Source organism: Pygoscelis adeliae, unplaced genomic scaffold, assembly GCF_000699105.1.
Source record: "Pygoscelis adeliae isolate BGI_AS28 unplaced genomic scaffold, ASM69910v1 Scaffold175, whole genome shotgun sequence".
Lineage (NCBI taxonomy): Eukaryota > Metazoa > Chordata > Aves > Sphenisciformes > Spheniscidae > Pygoscelis > Pygoscelis adeliae.
This window is the reverse complement of record NW_008824941.1, coordinates 3,134,305-3,154,501: the sequence shown is the minus strand read 5'-3', so window position 1 is coordinate 3,154,501 and position 20,197 is coordinate 3,134,305.

Genomic DNA, 20,197 nt, shown 5'->3' with positions numbered 1-20,197 from the left:
TGGTGTTCTGTGAGTTTCAGGACATCAGCAGTAATGAAGGAAATAGATTCGCAATTGCAGGGCAGCTATTGTTTATACAGTGTTGACACCAAATGTCACTCTCCTAGAATTTATCTTGTAAAAATAATTTAATATTGTGCAAAAGCAAAGCAGCCTTTCTTTTTTTCTAACAATATCACAGCAATTAGTCTTAACATCTGCTCTGCACTGAGGAGGTTCGAGGAGGAAATAATTCACCTGGTAAAGTAGTAAAATAAAAGGAAAATATATTAAAAAACTTCCAAGTATTTATTAACAAAGTTTTGTTTCTTGTTTTTAAGATGATAAACCTGTTTTTTGGCATGAACCAAATTTGACATTTGTGTGTTTTGGCATGCTTTTGGTATAGGAGCACCACAAATTTAACCTAGGAAAATATGAAGTTTTAAGTTGTTGCTTTAATTTAATTTAATTCTTTACTGAAATGAAAAAAGCCTCTTCTGAAGTAAGTCTTCTCTTGAAGTCACTAGGGGACTCTCAATCCTGAATCAGCTGATTATGCATTAGGCAAAGATATGAACCAACATTCCTTTTCTCTCAATCAATTCAACTGAACATCAAGTTCTAGCTAACCACATTTGCTCCTTTGAAAATTTCCTAACAAAACTTTCACGGAAATAAATATGCATCTGTATAAAAGCCTCCAGATTTGACAAATCAGTATTTTCCTTGTGAAAACATGTAATGGGAAAAACATTTCCAGCCTACTGTATTTCTAACTTCCCCCAAAGTGGAGAAAGGTGATTATGTGGAAAGTAAATACGGCTGTGAAAGGTGCTCTGTTCTGTGCAGGCGACGAGGCAGCCCAAGTTATCCCTTGACAATAAAGTTGACAGCAAGCTGCACAGAAAAAAGGACAGGACAAGAAGCAGGAGAAACGTCCAGAAGGAGCGACTTTAAGTATCATATTCCCCTTCTTATATGCACAAAGGTTTGCTCAGGAAAGCAGGATTACAGCAACTTCTCTCCTCCCTAGCACCCCATGTAAGTTTTACAGAAATTATCAGCAACCCTACTGGGCTACAGACAGAACTGAGCCAGCTGTTCCTCAGTAGCTCTCCTGGTGCTACCAGAAAAGACGGAAACAGAGAAAATCCATATGGCTTCTTGGATGGACACTTTTCTGTCATCAGTCCTGTGAGATTCTGTATTTTACTTGTTTACTGTGGTTTTAATTTTGCTGTACTTCCCTCACTTCTATTTGATTTAGTCAATTATTTGAGTAACTATTTCACTTAATGGCTGAATATATTCTTAAGAATATTTCAGCCCAATCTACTTAGAATATTTCTCTCTAAGGATCTTAATGTCTTATTTTTATTTTAGTCATTCATAATCATAATACTGTATTATAAACATCTTATCTGGAAAAGTAACAGACTGTTTCTCTTAGCAAAATATCATAAAAAGTCTTCAATAACTTTAAATATCTCTTCAAATTTTATCAATTGATAAATTAGCAAGAGCAGACCCATTTTCACAAAGACTTAATTATAATAAAATAGCATTTTTGCACATGAATAATTGAAACAGCAGTGCAAAACTGTTTAGTAAATAATTATTCACAGGTTCTGATTCATTTTATTATGGAAGTTGAAGTACATTCTTCAGGTAGTACTATACGCCATCAGATATCCAAATAGAAAGATTTCTTATTACTCATTTGGATTGCTTCTTATGAGTACTTAGTGTCACAACAGCTTGCCTTTGAGGCAAAAATTACATTTAGGTGCTTTCAACGTTGCATATCCACACTCATTTTTCATCCAAACACCTTATAGCTTCTCATCTTCAAATATAGCATTTGTTGAATAGATTAGCTTCCTGTATTACAGACATAGATATGTTTGAACTTATAAAGTCAAAAGGTTTTAAATTGACTTTAAGAAAAACAAGGTCAGAAAATGCAAACTTGCCATTCTTACTTACAAAATTTACTGCAGTAAATCAAAATTCAGCAAGTAAACTGAAAAAACTCCAACTGGTGTCAAAAGTGGCCTGGTAAATTAGTCTAAATCCAAAGTAAAAACAATTTTCCACTGGGAGAGCTGGCAAGGCTGAGAGAGATCCCTGCTTATTGGTCTAGAGCAGAACGATGCCAGCTCTGATCCCAGTGAAATGCAGGCAACAGGAAGACAGTCTAGATATGAAGATTCTTGGGAAATTTTCACAGAGGGAAATGGGAAAGCAAGATATGGGCCAGGGGGAGTAACCACAATTGTTTTACCAGCTTTTCCTCCACATGTATGTCTGTTAGACATACATGTGGAGGATTTTCCTGAGTATTTCTAGCAGGAAGGTTGATGCAATGACCATTCCATCAGGCATCACAAAAAGGTGCTAGCCAGATGTTCAGTCATACTTCCCTAGTGAGATGGTTCCCAGATCACTCTCTCTAAAGCACGACCATTAAGGCAGTCTGACCACAAATGAGCCTATTACTTTTTGTAGAAGAAGAAATCATGTCATGGTCTTCGAGCAATTTACCTCTGTCATTTTATTTAGTTCATGGAAAGAACAATCTGAATGGGACTTGAAAGGGCAGCACCATTTGAAGGAAGCATTGAAAAGACAGTGATGATCCAGCTCACTGGCATAACAGCTGTACCTGCAGTGTTCTTCTAGCAGAGTGGGATTCACTTTTGAAATGTAACATTCTTTCAAACACCCACCATAAACTGCAAAAAATAGTACGTCTTTGCAGGCTAAAAAACCCTTTCTCCAATGCTTTTATACAACAGTTGAGTCTCTGGAACAATCGCATTTTAAGAAATTAATATTAAGAACAATATACAATAATCTCAATTTTTTTCTTTTTTTTCAGCCCTAGGTTTCATTGTTTTTGTTGAGTACATGTCTATCCCCTAAACATTTATTACTCAGGCTAGAGCTTTTGGTTATCAGATTCCAGAGCTTTAGCTCTAGCCTCCAGCTACTTTTTAAAGATTCTACAGGCCTCTTGCCTCTGGGTGTTCTGTGCTTGTTTGTCACTTTCACAAAGTTTTCTTTAAGATGATCTGTTTGCTCTTATTGAAAATCAAAATGTTAGCTTATTAAATAAGAGGGCTGAATAAACAACTCAAATCTCCTTTTAAACTGGTAAGACAAAGTAACTGAAAACAAACAGTGTGACCCAAAATTACATTTGTCTTCAGCATCTGATTTGCTCTCAACAGGATTTTCATGTAACAAACAATACGGTTTAATCAGTTCTTTGATTTACATTATGATCCCTTGGAAAATTAATTATATTTGTAATCATGTGTTGAGAAATGACTGTAAGAAGCAACATTTTCAGGGTAAAAACCATTTGTTTCACTTCTTTTTGTTCAAAATTTAGGGCATAAAGTCCCCTGGTGCAGTTTCTGTTCAGGAAGCAGCTTCCATTTATAGCGTTTATTGAAGTGGATAGTGTCACTACCAGTATTATAGATGAGGAGGATGTGTGTGTCGAATAAAAAGTATCCAGGACATTTGATTCAAAATGCAAACAAGACAGAATGTTTTACAGTAACAGCTTTATGAGAATCAGGATTGTGGGTCCCTGGAAAACCTGGATCACATGACTTTTGCAGCCCTTTCCATTACACTACCTGCTAAGTTACCTATAACAATACCTATACCTATAGCTACCTGCTGTAAGTTCTGGGTGTCTCTGCAGACAGCCACTTTAGACTCTCTAGAACATTTTGCATGGCTTGTGTTGACAGGGAGATGTAGGGGTAAAAAATACATGAGAAGAAGAGCTAGATAATTGTATCAGAAGCACCCCTGCTGCAAGCTATAAATGACTGACAGTCCAAAAACTGACTGAGACCTGTTTTTATGGCTTAATCCTACTCTGGGAACTCTCTAATGGTAGATTAAGGCTATCACTTTTGTACTGAGAGAGAAAGCTAGATAAACACAGAGTTAATTCCTGTTTGAGCAAATTTGTGGATCTCCGAGTAGAGCAATATAATTTTGGGAGACAGAGAAGAGCCGCTGATCTGAAGTCTGCTTTAGCTCCCCTTATCTCATCTTTCTCTCAGTATCATGGTCTTTCTTTACAATCCATTGAGCTAGTTATGAAACCATATACATGTGACATACTATTTAATGTCAGAGAGAATAAATGGATCAGTGAGGCCAAACTGCAATAGTTTTCTAGTCTTTATCCATCGTTGATTTATGGTGTAGAATGAAGCTTCTCCCAGTTTGCAAGGTATCCCATAACCACCTCCAGTTCTTTGCTCCACTAGGCTATGTTTACGTGGAGTTGCTATGCGGACAAGCTGGACATGGGCATATGATGTTAAGGCACCATTCAGCTTTCAGGCACCCCAGATTATAGCAGCAGACCCAAGCTTTTCCACTTTATAGCTTCAAGACTAAAATGTATCCATGCTTTTGGTGGTTAATTCAAATAGAAAGAAATCTCTGAAAGGTAGTCCATAGTCATTCTTTTCAGGAGTTGAAGTCTTGCCAACATGTTGTTTTATTGTGTGAAACCTATTTCACAGTTTAGGTCTTTATAGTATTGTTAATAATTTTAAAATTAATTAAAATTCATTATAACTTTTATTTTCAAAGAATTGATCCACAGTTAGAGATTTCTAGACTCAACCGTTTGCAGTTTAATGTCTTTCAAAAACATATTTTTCTATATGAAATGTTAGAATTTTTATTCTAAGCTTCATGCTCTTCCTTCACTTTTTTAAAGTACTATTTTTTCCTCCTGACTCATAAGCATTACATCCAGGGGTTCAGAAACATATATCAGACTTTTTCTTGATATGCTAACACTGATTTTAAAAATATTTTTTGGGCCTTAAATATAGAGATATATCCAGTCTCCTTATAGGGTGGCTTTTTTATTCTGGCTAGGATAAAAATAACCCTTCTCAAATCTTGGCACTGTAAAGAAACCAAACACTTTGAAAGCAGAATGATCACATTACAGACTCTGGTATTTAAGTAGCTCTGTTTTAATATTTTGGACAATTCTGCTTGGGAGGAAACAACTTCATGAAAGGAAATTGACAAATATATTTCCATCCAGGAATAAATGAGTAGGTTTATTATTATTATTATTATTATATTATTTTTATTTGGTCAAGAAGAAGAACCAAATTCTTCTGGAAAATGTTTCTTTATTTTGATGATTTGGATACGTTGCTGGAATGAAAATGCAAACTTCTCTTCATATTTTTGTAAGCTTACATTTTTTCAAAACTACTTAAACTCTTGACATTCAATTGTCATCACAATTACAACCTGAACACAACTGTGTTGAAAAAAATCTGGTCTTTGTGATCTGTGCAGTGGCACTGGCACTAGTGGAACAAGCTATAGTCAGGAAGAAGAAATTTTCATATAGGTCACTGCCCATATGAAAATGTCACATCTTCCATTTCTAGCAATAATCAGATGCCATTTCATTCCTAGAAATGTTAGATGCCCTCTTCCATCCACCTCCAAAAGAGAGAGAGCATCAAAGGGTAAAAAAATCCAACGGCTGTAGATAAAATCAAGTCATTATTGAGGACAATGCATGAAAAAAAGGAACAATCAAAGGATAAAAAGTGTCAAAGCAAGACATCAGAGGGGTCCCCTACTCCTCAGGTAGGTCACAGCCAGCAATTAACACACCACCAGCAGCACTCAAGACTCCTTGAAGGTGTCTGGGATGCTGATAGGTGCTGGCCAGTCATGGAGGTGTGATAGGACCAGAGAGCCAAAGGCATTCCCACAGTTGCCAAAATTCCCCCACAATCTTCCAAATTTCTGTCCAGCTTTCCCCAGAGGCACTTGTTGCCTATTGATACCACATCACTAACATCCACAGATGGAGTTTCCTACCAGATGAGGGAAGACTTGGTCCCTGTATGCCAGGCATTAATATCAGCCTCACATGCCCATGGGCACCTCTTAACTGAATTTATGCCTGCTTGAACCCCCCCTTCTACTGACCAGTATCAGAGACTGGAATAACGGGTGAAGTGGCCCTTTAATTTGACCTAATGCAGCCACTGTTATATTCATATGAATGTCTGTGATCAAACACTCCAAGAAGAGACTTGTTATTCTCAACTGTAAGAAGTCTGGGCAGATTGGACTTACATACCTGTCCTTTTACTGCTGTTAATCAATCTTATGTCTTCTTGGCACATTAGCATGTTATGTTTTGATTAGGCATGGAAAAAGATGAATGACTATAAAATATATCCAGGACCTTTTTTATGCATTTTAATTTTCTGTGTCCCTTGCTTTCTAATTTGATTAAAACAGTGTGCTTTCCCATTTACATTGCCATTAATCAATAAAGCTGCTTCACAGGGCAGTATTTTAATCAATATGAGTAAAGATCTATATTCCTGCATACTAAACATTTTATTTACTTACTATAAGAATGTTACATAATTTTCTTCTGTATGCTGTCAGAAAGTGTCATACTGCTTGATATCCTACAAAATATTCTTCAAGAAAGGTTTTAATTAGGTCAGAGAAGAGAAAAAAATTAGTCGTATCAACCTATATATAAACTTCATGGATAGGCAAGAGCAAACAAGTTGAAAGGGTTTCACTGGATGCCAGGATTTTATAATGACTGAGTTTATCACCTGATCCTGAGGCCTCAACATTTACTTTCATATCCTGTGAGTCCTGAGGCTATCAAAATCAAATTGATCATGTCAAGAGCATGCTCCAGTTGCTAGTATGATCAGGTTTTGTCAAGAGGATATACACATAAAAGTATATTCATTATTGGGGGCTATATTCTCTATCAATTTTGCTTTTGTCTAATTCAGAGTTATTTTTAAAACACACTGAGTGCAAGGCCTACCACAGCTCTAGAAAAATACCCCATTAAGGCCTACCACAGTTCTGAAGGAATACTCCACATAGTAAAAGGTTAGCTTTACTGGTTTGTTTCTTTGCTTCTAATTGAGCATGTGCAACCAGAGTAGAGCCAATGAATCAGATTAGGCATGCAAAGCAGTAACTGTCAAGATTTGTTCAAATCAAATGTAATCCTGGTGATTCACTCAATAGAGCTTTGATTAATTTTTGCTGTGACAGAATTAGCATCCAAAATTACAAACCACAGTGTAAGAAGTCATAATCTGTCAATAATTATACAAACAAGAACTAATAATTATACAAACACGATGGAGTAGTGAGGAGTAAAGGTGTTCCCCTAACAGAGGACATTTCTCATCAACAGAGATTGGTAAAAATGTTTAATCCAAAAGATGATCACTACCAGCTACCAGAAAACTTTAAAGGAATGTTTCAAAAACCAGGTAGGAGGTCTCCTATGAAATCAAATGTATGATTTGGCTCAGTAGGAAGGAAAAACTGTCTTTCCATATTAAGTTTTAAAAATGGCCTGGAACCGATATCCCTTTCCCAGAAATTCCAGGAAATGTGTTCATTTAGACCCAAATACAAACCAGAGCTCTATATTTGCTGTGCAGTCTGAATACTTGAATAATTGATTTTGTCTTGGTTGTAAGCTTCTTGGGATACTGTGGTTACATTTTTGGTGGTCCCTTGATCGCTACTTCTCTGAATGTTCTTGTTGTTGTGCTGATGCCTCTGCTCGACTGTGAGTTCTTGGTATACTAATGATGATTTATGTTGCTGGTGCTCTTCTTAGCATCTGGGAACTGAGAGCTTCTTACTCTCTTTCTGTCCTGCCACAGTTAATAATAGCAATAATAACTTAGTTAAGTATGTGAAGATGGCAATGGAGTAAAACGTATGTTGATATCAAATAACCTGATTTTACTAAACAGTGATGATGTGGAGCTCAGGTTCTTAGCTCTTTGTGATACCTGCTTAAACACAGCTAGTTCTGATGTAAAACAATTAGTTCTAATTAATAAACAATGCCTTTGTTGTCCAAAAGGAGAATTTTTAAGATCAACTACAATTTTTAGCAATGAGGCAAAAGGTGTGGAGCCCATAGCAACGTGATCTGCTGAGCTGGCTGTGTAGAAAAAAGCAAAGCAGAAACTGGTGTAGTCCTGGACGAAGAAGTGAGCAAAACTAGACTGGACATACACAGGTCCATGAGGAACTGGAAAATGCCATTGAGTCACCACTCTCAATTATCTTTAAAAGGTCATGGTGGTATGCAGACATTCCTGAGGACTGGAAGAAAGCTAGGTCATTCTTACCTTCAAGAAGGGCAAGAAGGAAGATCTGGAGAACTACAGGCTGGTTAGCTTCGCCTCTGTTCCAGGGAAGGTGATGGAGCATATAGCTCTGGAAACCATTTCCAAATTTATTAAGGACAAGAAGGTGATTTGGAATAGTCAGCATAGATTTACAAAGTGGAAATCATGCCTGACCAACCACCTAGCCTTCTGTGACAAAATGACTAGCTTGGTGGACAAGTGTAGAGCAGTGAATGTTGTTTGTCTTGACTTTAGTAAGGGTTTCAGTTTTCATCTCTGTCTACCATAACATCTTCACTGACAAGCTGGTGAAGTGTGGGCTAGATATGTGGATGATGAGGTGGGTTGAAAACTGGCTGAACCGTTGAGCTCAAAGGGTTGTGATCAGTGGCACAAAGTTCAGCTGGAGGCCAATCAATAGTCGAATAACCTGTTAGATAAGCACACAAATTCTGCTGGAGTAAGTTAAATAACCAGTAGAACTTGTTCAAAGTTTGATAGCAAAATTCAGTTTCTTCACAACATACGCTGTCAACATTACAAATCTTTACTGGTATTGTTCCATTGATCTTTCTAAATTTTGCAAAAATTATGAATGTTCACAAGCTCATGAACTAGAAAGTACTCATTGTCACAGTATCACTGTCAAAACTGGAGATGTGATCATGTTTTGGATCTAGGCTGTAGAGATTCAGAGAACAAAAAAGGAAAGAAATTTGAAGAATAAACCAAGGGAATGAAAAGCAATAGAAAAATAAAGTGCTCCCTAAAAAGTTGATCTCTGGGAAGAATAGTTTTGAATAGAAACTTAAGCTGAAGATTCCCAAGATTCACAAACTCCTGCTTCTTTGTATGGTTGTGTGTAAGTGAAATCTGCAAACTGTAACAAACAAAAAGCATTAAAAAAAAAAAGCTTTGAGAAAAGTGGTGGATGGTACACTACCCAAGTTCTTAATTTCTTAACTATTCAAACTGCAAGATAAGAGCAGTCTTCGACTATATTACCCATGGTAGTCACACACCAGAGAAATGGAGCCTAAATAAAATAAATTATTAACCTACATGTTGCCCAAGACTTGTTTTTGTTATAGTTTGTTTTGCACTTCCACTGTTTTAATTACTGTTACTGGGGAAGAAAATTTATTTTTCTACACAGCTTTATTCTGCCCATTGGTAATTTATTTTGACACTAGAGCAAAGATTATAGAAGCACAAAGAAAATGTAAAAAGAAATACAGAGGTGTTTTACTCTTAGGCCTCTACTTCACTGTCCTATGTGAAATAAAATATCTCTGATTCAGCAGTTACTCTCAAAACTTGTGTGAGAAACCAACCATGCAACAACTTCAACATTATTTTTAGGATAAAGGACACATCTTTCCTGTCACAGGTGAAGAAAGAGCAGAATCGCTATAGGAAAAGCAATATGACCAAATTAATACCTGCAATGAAAAATATTAAGAGTTACAATAAAGGTCAGTTAGTGTTCCTTCATTTTATACTAAAGGATAGTTTAATAAATCTATTTAAATACCTACTCCATGAATGTATGAGTTGTTTAAGAGAAGAATTTAACATACTGTTTTTAAAACTCCTGTCTTCATGGTGCTCAAGAAATAAAAAGATATAACTTTTTGCTTTCAAAAAATGTAAAGTACACTGATGACAATAAATTCCTCCCCACTCCCCTCTGTTCTTGCTCTGTTGAAGGAAACTTTGCAGGCTCAGCTTAAGACCAGCTGGTGGCAGAATGGTAGTAAAACTGGCAACATAATTTTTCAACATATAACCATTTGAAATGGACATCCTCAACATTCTGTATTTTAAGCATACATTCATCTGAAAACCCTAGTTCAAAATACAGTTACTTAATGCACTTCACTGAGACAAAGAAATAATACAAACTGCCTGGGGACCAGCATGTATGGGAAATGTCAAATTTCCATCAAAAGGTGGCTTTCTATTTCTGCTAAGCTTAATTTATATGCCATGAGTTTTTACACTTGAAAATGTTGGCATGAGATCTCACAGGTACAAATAAAGCAAGATTAATGCTTCCTTGTTTTCTAGTGAATAGCAAAGCATGCACTACCAACTTGCATTTCAAATGAATTGCCAATAAAGTAGATTGGGAATTGCAATTAGTTACTTAATGTGAGTAGGTAGTTAAAATATCTTTAGGAGAATTGAAGTGTAAATGAAGCTATGTGCCATTCTGTTAACCTGTGCTTTCATTCATTTCATTAGCGTGCTATTTCAATATCCGTATAGAACTAGGTGATTTAAAAACTCACCATCATCATCCAACATAAGCAATATCACAGCTGTTCCCATTTATGTAAGAGGTTTGGTCATTTTGTCTTCAAGATCCAGTTGTGCTTAAGATTCAGGCAGTAGTTTTCGTACCTTTCAGTAAATTAACAGCATGGGTTTTGTAGAATAGATAGGAGAGTTCAAGTCTGGGCCAGTGTTAGTCTTTGTTTCAAGGTGATCTAAATGGCACTAAGAGCCCAGTAACTATATTGACTAGAGCTCCACTGATAATAACAGGAGCTTAGACACCTTGTTGACATACATCTACCTGAATTTTGATGTCTCCAAACCCCGCCCTCAATTTCTCTCTTTGTTAAATGGCAAGATGCTTGGAGACTTGTGAGTACAAGGTTCCAGAAAGAAATAAGGAGTAATTACAGTCAGGCTTCAGCTTAGCTCTGACTTGGTTTGAAGGAGGTTGAAGAGCTGTACTACAGGATACAGCAGCATGCACATTTTCACTAGAATTGACAAAAAGTAGAGATCTTTCACCCTTTTAGCCTCTCTTCTTTCTTTTCTTTTAGTAATTCCCTGTTTGATTATGACTGTTTCTGTTGTATGTGAGACTGCACCAAAATAACTGAGAAAGGATTTCGGCTCTAAGTCCCTGATTTTTAAAGAGCATGCACTACCTCCTAATAGTCCCAGTGTGGCAAACAAAGTGCCTAGCAGCTTTGAAAACATACCCATTATTAACTTCTTAAAATAGCATACAAAATCAATAAAGAAAAGAGCATGAACAACTAACCCGGATTCTCCACTCATGGTGGATTTTTTGCACCACTGTACAAATATACTTCTCTGCGTTACCCACCTGAGGGAAATGGCACTGGCACAAGGAGTGAAGAAACTGGCGTTCTTCAGTGTATCATGATGACCTTGGTAGTGTGGAGCCCAGATTTCTATGCACAACCAAATGCTGCACCGTGATGCTTGCATCTTATAAAATGTTGAAGTCATGTGTGTTAGGTTTTAATAGGGCTGTATAACAGTTGAACAGATAGTTTTATAAGCTTTTAATAGATACTATGTGTTCCTTCATTACAGCTTGAATTCTTTGACCTTGATGTGATACATTGCAGCTCACAGAGGCTTATTTCTTCCCCCAGAAATGAAAGGTGATTGGATGGCAAAGGCCTCTACACCATAGATTTTTAACATAAGATGAGAAGAAACCTACTCTTTGGATGATATGACAGATCATATGATATACTGTGTTACATTTATGGGACTGTTTTATAAACAATAGCATGACAAGAGAATCTCAATGCTCAGTTATAACCAACATAGAACAGGTATATGCAGGAAAGGGATACATCATTATTTGGCCACAGAGGTGTGAACTCGATGAAACATAACCAATAAACTTAATAGATGGATGTGTGGTTATACCAGTGGTCCTAGAGACCAAATAAATCCATATGTATGAGATAAAGCCTCTTCCTTTCCCCCATCTGAAGAAAACATTAAATAAAGTAAAAAAGATTAAATAAGTATCTTAAGAGAACAAAAAGATATCTGGTAATGCTCTTTTTTGTCTCTTTAAACCTGATACATAGCAGACCAGGTTTTCATAAGATCTTTGTTTACCTGTGATTAACATCTGTAGTTGAAAAGAAAAGCTCTTCTCACACTATTTTAATCTCTGCACTTACTTAGATTCTAAGCAATTTGTTTGTGTCTACATTTGAATAAGGAAAAGTAATCCTAGAGTTGTCCACAACTGTCATTTACAAATGACTGCCCATTACTTATACAAAAGAAGTTATTTATAACTTGGTCACTATTAGAATACAGAGAATTAAAACCTGTTTATTTTAGGCTTGGTAAATTGCCCTTAAGTTGATGAGCTGATAATTATATGTTTCTTTCTTCAACTGATGGCTCAGGGGATAGACATAATATTAGTTATTTGCTTTAACAATTAGGAAATTGTTCAATTTGTGCTCTAATTGACTAAATTACACCTGTGGAGGTCTAAAGAATTTTCATTATCACCTGTGTGAAAGCAGCACGTGTCCTATTACCTACATGTGTGTTTTTTTCAATTTTAACCCCATCATTACCAGTTCTGTGCATATCACTACAATGAAATGGCAATCATTTCCAAGCTTTAAGCACATTTTATATTTGAATGTATGCCAGCAACTACAACACTCAATCAGTCCTGCTTTATGCTGTTTTGATCTATTTTTCTTTCAGAGTTACAGTTCAAAAAAATCCACAAACATAATTCAGTACCTAAAGCGAAACCCTGGAAGTAGCAGCAAAATAAAAATATCTTCTTAGAAAGAGATAAAATGTGCAAAGTCATTTCTCTAAACAAAGTGTAAAACTTAATTTTTAAAGGACAGACATAATATCAAGTGTGTTGTACCTAGGATAAAATAGACCTCTGACAGTTACATCATGGCATATATTTAATGGCTATTTCTGTCAGGTCTATTTATATGATAAATTCTTTAGGGCAGGCATCTTGCACATTGGAATAACAGACTATCTTCTGGATTTTCCCTTGGGTGTTAAAATAGTAAACATAACAATAAACTGAACTGCATTCATCTGGCTGAAAACAGACTTTTTATGTCTCTCTATGTATTTCAGGTTAACTCTACCAGTTGTCTAGCCCTGGACCACTAAGGTATGGTTGCTTCATGGAGAAAAAAAGCACTAAATTAATTTCCATTTAAAATAGGATTTTTTTTGTGTTGCATCCAAAACTGGTCAAGGAAAAAATACTCAAACAAATTGAATTTTTGTATCTGTTTAATGTTTTCAACCAAATTATAACAGACACAATTTTCATGCTTGAGAGGCAAGCAAGCATAATTACTATACCAAATTTCACAGTTTTGTCATCATTCTCAGCTCACTCAATAGCTTCTTCTGTTCATGGCCAGATCCATTAAGGCCACGCTACACTGGCAAGTCACAGAGTGGTGCATGGACCCCTGTTGGGAGTCCCTGAAGACATCTGAAGGGTAACAGTAGTCTAAAATAATAGGGATTCAGCAGCCTACACAACTTATGTCCTGCCTTCATATTCCAGTGTATGCATTTTACATTCTGTCTCTCCCTGCTACTGGTGTGAGTGGGTCTTTTTAGGTGTGCAGATTAAGAAAGGAGACTGATAATCAGCAATAAATAGCAGAAGAATATAAAAGATCTGCCAGGTGTGTCTGCTGCCTTTTGGAGCCACTTCTAAGAGAGGACTTGAGGCAACATATTACTTCTCTTCTTCCTGTCTCATGGTCAATTAAAATTATATTTTGCTTTTTGCTTGTCTGAAATATGTGAGCTCTTCAAGCGTACACTTTCAGCAGCTATGGATAACTGGAACCTGTAGTTCCCTCAGTGTTTAACTGACCATGTTATTTTCTGGTATAATACCACTGATTTTCATAGGAATTCTGCTTGACAACCTGCAGACTAACTGTTGAAATATAGTAAGCATGACCTAAACTTCAGTGAGATACAAATAAAGAAAATTAAATCCGTAAGTAATTTTTAGACTTACAGAAAGTGTGTATCAGCAAGAAGTCTTTTAGTAGAGTTAGCTATTAGAAAGTAAGGACAATAGTTTAGAACTAGTAACAATGGTGTGTTTATTGGTACTATTTTCTATAACGGTGAAATGCTTCTTTCAGTTGTGTCTTAATCTTACATTCTAGTTTGTATTTGCATATGCTAAAAGATGCTGAGCATAATATCTCCTTCACAATGCTCTTCTTTGCAATGATCTTTTGGTTCCCAGTCAGGATCTTTAAGTATGGCAGCAATGATCATGACTTGACATAGAGGTGCACTGTTCAGAAAACTATCAAGAAAGCAAGTCATTCCAAAGATTGTGTTGAATTAAGTTGATTTTCTTAGTAACTGCCACCTGCAGCACTAAAGAACAAATGTCTCCATGATGGACAGGTCAAACAGTTTTTCATAAGCTGCCCACAGCTGTTCTTTCTTTTCCTAGTGAATTAACCACTTCATTGCTGTTCATTCATGCATGTGTCATTGTAGTTTTAAGGAGAATGTGTATTCATTGAATGGAAAATGTAGCTTGAAGGTCTAGTCTTATTGAATCAGCCTCATTATCCTGAACCTACTGATATGTCTTTTAGTACTGAAGGAACTACTTGTGCCTTTCACTATATGTACACGCGAGAACACATAATGTTACTTAGGGAAAAAAATCTGAATTTTGAATAATCAGTGTTGGCAAGATCATCAAGAAAATGTAACAATGTTATTTTTTTTGTAACTAAGCCATATGCCCTATAAGATTGAATACACAAAGAAAGTTAAAGGAAGTGTTAGGTGATGAAAATGCGACTTAGAGTATAAGCATTTTTTTCCCAGTGTTGATAGTGAAGAAAACTGAGAATGCATATTAAGATTATGAGGTCATTACATACAATCTGCATGCCAGAAAATGTAACTTAATAGGTATTAGCAGCAGAGAGCACTCTGTGGGTTATAAAATACAGTTCTATGTACCACTTGGACCAGATGTTAGTTGGGTATTCATCTATAATTCAGGTTCATTGTAGTCATACTAATATAAGAAACAATCTATTATATTACAGAATGTTTGTACATCAGCTAGGAAGGCTAGTTGTACAGTTTCAGACTTCATATGGCAAATAAAAAATTAAATTAAAATCCTTAAGCAATGAGGAGCTATTAATTCAGTGTTCCAAGAGTTTTCCAGCTGTTACTTTGCTCTGTCCTGAAGATCTTACGTTATTTCTAGGACGCTTGTCATGAATAGTAGAGTCAGAGCAAATGGTTAAGATCTTTTTGATTTATTCTTTCAAGTCTTTACAATTCAAGCTATTTTATTTGTTCACTTTCAAATTCACTTTCAAAATAATTAACTTTCAAAATATTTTTGAAAATTCATTGAGGTTTTGGGGGGTTCATTTTTTTAATTTATATCCATTTGTAATTACTGAAATTCTTCCCTTTACTGGTAATTCTAAGAGATATTCAAAATTTTACAAGATTATAAACACTGCAAGGAAGAAAAGTAATGATTATTCAGAAATTTCTGATTTTTAATGTATATGAGGGGATGTAAAATCTCTTTTATACCAAAAGATTTGGTTGCAAAATGTTGTTTACTTTTCTTCAAAAGTAAGTCAACCATTAGACTTCAAATGTAAAAGGAACCAGGCTTGGGGATTCTTCATTTCTTGGTTTGTTATTTACAAGAGAAATCAAGAAGTTCTTATTAATGTCATTTTTCTGCAAGCCTTCCTATTGTACAATCTGGAAGTTTTCCATGGAATTTGTATGAAATGCCTCAATTAAGGAAAAAAAAATAAATCTATCTATCTGCTTACCTGACCTGGATAAGTGAATATGTTAGATAAAATATTAATCTCTTCCTTTTATACTGGGCTTCCTGGCTTAACTGCAGTTGTCCTGATGTCCCAGTCTTTAATGACTCCTGCCAAAGGCCTGCTGGTCATTCCTCATCTTCTTTGCAATATCTGCATACAACCAGTGAGAGGTCATGAGTTGAACTGCCAACAATATCCTGATAACAACTGATTGAACATCTCCTTCTCAAATTGTATACCCGAGCTCCTTTTCACAGATATAGGCAAATATTTATTCCACCTGAAGTGGAACAGGAAGTCATCTTCACTTCTCAGTGCTATATAATGGTTGCTTTTCAGTTAGGAGCACAAGAGATGTGATATTGCTAGCAGTAGTTAACGGACAGTAGTGAAGCCATCCAGTTATGGTCTTTTCACTCCCAGCTTCCTGCTGAGGAGCCACTATCCTGTGGTGTACTGAAATACGGAAAAGAGAGTGAAAGTATGTCTGGTTGAGGTGTACTTTATCAACAAGCTTCTTGCAGGTTCTACCTCACATTTAAACAGTTGCTTTCCATATATTATCACTTAACCAAAGCAGAATGCTTTGGCTGCATTTATGAATGCACTTCTCCTCATGGAGGACATAAGAAAAGACAGTAACTTTAGTTCATGGATTACTGTCCATTCAAATTTCATAGTCCTTGCCTACCAGCACATAGGTGTCTTTGTGACTCTTCAAAAAACTCTCAGAAATAAAATGAAATTAGAAGGTTGTCAATGCCCATTCTAAAATTTTGTCAATTTCTGCAGACTGTTTGACTAAAACAATACATGTTTTCTTTAAAGCTTTATTCTAATATTTTTGCTTTATCTAAAATGTCAGAAAATAGCAGACCTTTCTGCCTGCATATTATTATTTACAATGGAAGTGCTCATCACTATACCATTACCATAACGGTACTCCTGTATGAGGACCCAATGTTGTGTGATTGAAATCACTGTGAAATTAGCAGAGAACTCAACGAGAGCAGTAACAGGTCCAAATAACAGAGTAATTTAAAAGCAAACAACCCCAAATAGTACCTCTATTATGCCAAAGAACAGTACAGGAAAAAGATTTCCTGTGGCATTAGCTGAATCACCACGGTGTTGCTTCAATACCCAAACTGATAGACTTACAGAGTAAATAATGTGTATTGTCTACCACTGTATTTTATGCTTAGAGAGAAAGACCTTTTCAGGTAATCCACAAATTTTACATTTACATTTAAGCAGTGAATTTTTGCAGTGTACCTCAAGGAAGAAGTGGCTTGAGTTCAAGCTGTAATTAAAATAATTTTTTTATCGTCTTTAGCATAGCCCACAGTGAATCTGGAGCAACAGCAAGCCTGTTAAACAAGATAAAATATGGTAACATATACTTTTTCTGACAAGCAGTTTACCAGTTTTCATAATCTCATACAAATAAATCCAGAAATCTGTGCCAAGGCTTGTAGACTTTCTAATGGGATGTAAAATCTTCCAGCAGGAGTAAGCAAGCATGATAAGGCAATTAACACTTTCGCTGTCTTTGTTGACAATTGCCACGTAAGATATAAAGAACAAATTATTCCAGGTAACTCATTCGTAGAAAGATCAAGGATTGTTGTGTTTCCATTTAGCCTAGCTGAATATGATTATCTGCATTTAGAAAAAGGCCATGCAACTGAAGTAAGCAACTTCTTTTATAGGCTCTATTTTAGCAACAACTCAGGAGTGGATACTTTAGATTAGATTGATAAATTTAATTACAAAAGGAACAAATTTCATTATCTTGCATATGTTACATTTTCTGGGAACAAGATAAATAAGCAATTGTTTTACACTTTTGCATGCACACAAAAGTTTCACTCCCATATTCATAAAAAGTTGAATAGTTGAATAGTTCTTGGCAAATGTTGGGGCACGCTCAGCCCTACTTAAAACATTTTTTGATTCATTGCAGGGGGATGTTACCTACAGTCTTGAAAAACTTTTATGGACTAAGAAAAATGACATTTATTACAGTATATTGAACTAGCTTCTCTGATGTAAATTTGTTTAAGCTGACTAATTCTTGATTACTCCCCCAGACAATGTCCACTTTAGGACTGACCACAAGAAGGTCACTGAAACACAACCCGTATCTATTTATCTGTACAAAGTCCTACTTAAAATCATTGTCATCAAAAATACACTAACTGACTTAAAACACAATTGCTTTTGGTTTGTTTGCTTGTTTATTCTAACATTCACTAGCTCCAAGTAAACACTGAGACTTTTTAAAAATTCCTCATTGCCCAACACAGTGAGAGTAGTGAGTTTAGTGCAGTGTTTCCATTACAGCTATCGCTAATGTTTCACGTTTTCCCTATGGTAAGTAAGCAGTTTGGCCCCTTTTAAAGTGTCTGATCCGATGGATTCAATCTAATGGTGAGTTTGAACTGAGTTTCTCTACAGGGATAACTTGTTTGTGTGGAATAAAGTTTTACAGTATTTTGTCCACCTGTATTCATGAATGTGGACAATTCTTCAGTGACTATGGTTCAGTGAAGAAGAGATAAAACTTTCAATAGATTAGGACTAAAATGACTTTTGGACTGATTCTTTTTTTCTCCCGACTAACTACTGGACAGTTCATTCAATTACAATAGAAGAGAAATACATTCAATGTATGGCAATATAATTATTATTACTATTTATGAATCCAGTCCTCCAACACATCTAAATAGAATTAATTATCATTCATTCATTTTTAAAGGTGAAATTACTTAGCAAATTCTCAGGGTGGGCTGAAAAATATTTTAATTTTTTCCAATTATATTTTGTTTTCATTTAATTTGTGTTATATTCCCCTTATAACATAAATAAATTGATTACTCTGAAAATATTTCATTATTCTGCATTTTTTTTTTTTAAATCAGGTAATAAACTCATAAAATGTAAAGGCGTGTTTCCTCAAATTTCCAGATGTCTGTGTACCTGCCTATCCTGGAGGTTGTATTCCCTAAGGGATCTTTGTGGGTTTGGCTCTTGCATTTCTATATTTCACAACACTTGGCAGAGTTTTACTGTGGTTCTGTTTTGTTTTGTAATTGGGCAGATTGGCTACAGCAAATCTTGTAACCAATATGTTGAAAGGTTAACAAAATACACAAAGCTCGGTCTTGCTGTCAGGAGAGCTTCTCAGTGTCCTGTTTTTCTCAAAGCTCTTATGAATTGAGTTTTCTCTAATTTGTAACAGTCTTTGTAAGAAAGTGGCTTACTTTAAAAGACATTTGTCAAAATAACATTTGGAGCAGAGGCTGCAACACAAGAATCTACTCGGACAGGATAAACTTTTCAAGATACCTCTTTCCATGTCTGGTTAAGGAAGTGGAGGAAGGTGAGGTATTGAAGGCTTATACCTTGGGAGGGTTCCCATGGGCACGGGAAACCCACAAAGAGGTATTTTCTCTATATTTACCCTTTATCTCCTGTTTTTGAACAAAATGGTGGTCTCACTCTGATCCCACATGCCAGATCAGCCATCTGTTGCTTAAAAAATTAATAAGATCTGCTCTTGGCTGGGTAGAAGTATCAGCTTGTCCATCAGTTCTGCTGTGTATGAGATTGATTGTGTGATAGATACTGCAAAGCTATCCCTGGTTTTAAGGAAAGCATAATCATGTTCTGTGTTAACATGAGCATGTTTAAGGCCTTTTAATTTAAAACAAAAAGTACTTTGATATTTTTAAATAACTATTTTTATTCTTGCTGGTAAACACTGCTTGTCCTTTGACGGTTATTTCCTTCCGAAGGAGCCAATATGAACAGATGAACACTCTCACAGAAGGGCACAGAAGCACACCAAACTCCAACACACCATTTTTTCCCCCTGTCATTTCCCATTGTCCTACAAGGAGATGAACTTCGCTAAATATGAATTTCTGTTTAGCTCAAGCTTGGAGAAAATAAATGCATAGTGTTCTTTGCAGTTCAGCCTGTGTAAAAATTCAGATGACTGCCAACATTTAACAGGATTCATAGCATTTAACATTACCAATACCCCAAGCTACTGGCTAATCTTAAATTTCATACTAGACTGATTTTTATATTTCCAAGAGGCCAGGACTTGATCAGCCATTCCACCTCTGATCTTATTATTTTATTCAATAATAGTTGACTTAAATACATTCAATGTATTTTTCAACCTTGCTCACATCTCGTGCTTATCTGATGATTTCATAAAGAAAATAGGTATATTGTACATTTGATACAAAATGTATAATAAGCCATGGCTCTGTCTTTCAAGAAATTAAGAAAAAAATCTGCTTCTAATTAATGTCAGTACTTTGA